The sequence below is a fragment of the Cyprinodon variegatus genome, unplaced genomic scaffold, assembly GCF_000732505.1.
Source record: "Cyprinodon variegatus isolate N-32 unplaced genomic scaffold, C_variegatus-1.0 Scaffold1261, whole genome shotgun sequence".
Classification (NCBI taxonomy): Eukaryota; Metazoa; Chordata; class Actinopteri; order Cyprinodontiformes; family Cyprinodontidae; genus Cyprinodon; species Cyprinodon variegatus.
In genome coordinates, this window is record NW_015151714.1 from 37,095 (window position 1) to 38,411 (window position 1,317).

Below are 1,317 nucleotides of genomic sequence, written 5' to 3' on the forward strand. Positions count from 1 at the left end.
TCTTGGAATCCGACCAGACCTCGGCGCCGCGCTATGACGTAATCGGCCTTCAAATCTGGCCTTCTGAGGACGCAGCCCAGGATTTTGAACAGAGCAATGGGCTCCCTCCTCCAAGGAGGCGGTCTACCTGGGTTGGATCCTTCGAAGTGAGCCAAAGCTCACTTCGAAGGATCCAACCTGCTATGGAAGCAAATTGTTACCATATTTCAAATGAACAAGCATTTCCAGAAATGCTTGTTCATTTTAAGAATGAGGCTGCATTGTTTGACTCATAAATGAAATTAGTAATCATCCTAAGCAAAGTACTGTCCATAAAACAAATAAGTAAAGGCGGGAAACTGGTTGAATTCCCGGGTCTGACTATCGGGACACTGAACGACCACAATGACCAAAACAGTGGCAGAGCTGAGGGAGGCCGCTGCTGCTTTAGAGCAAGTGGCTACATCTAATGGACCTGTGGCAACGCCAAACGCTCCTGAGTTTCCCGCCGGCACGTTTACAATGTAATGCAATGCAGACGTGCACAGCGCCCCCTACCGAACAAGATGGGTAGCCCGGTCAGCAAGGAACTGAGGAAGAGCGGCTGCTGACGTCACTGTGCTGCCCCCGCCGCTCACAATGCTTTTTCGTTTTCGAGTTATGGACAGTACTTTGCAGGCAGACCACGAAAACAAAAAAGCAATGTCCGCTGTGTTTTCTCTGATTATGGCATAAAACTGCAGTCTTAAAGAAGAAAATGCAAATAGGATGATTGATTACTAATTTTATTTATGAGTCAAATAACGCAGCCACATTCTTAAAATGAAAAAGCATTTCTAGCATTTTCAAATTTTACATTTCAAATTGAATTTTGGTATGTATTTGCTGGGGTACATTTTGAAAAATAAATCTCAATTGTCTTTTTCCTTTTAATTAAGTAAAAGGATGAGCAGTCTTGAAGAAGAAAATTAAAATGCAAATAGGATGATTGATTACTAATTTCATTTATGAGTCAAGTAATCCAGCCACATTCTTAAAATGAAAAAGCATTTCTGAAAAAGGCTTTTTTATGTGAAATATGGTAACGATTTGCTTCCATATTCCATGGCTTTCGCTACTTGTATGCTCCGTTGCTTAGCAACCGTGAGAGTTGACACACAAAGCAGGAAAAGAATAAAAACCAGACTTTTCTAAACAGTTTTTTTTTTTATGAAGTGAACAAAAAGACTACTCTCATGAGAATCCAGAGTGGAATAAAAGGGAAACCCACTGGGAAACATGAACAAATAAAAGCAAATGTAATGATAGAAACCTTAGTTAATTGTAAGAACTGTAAAT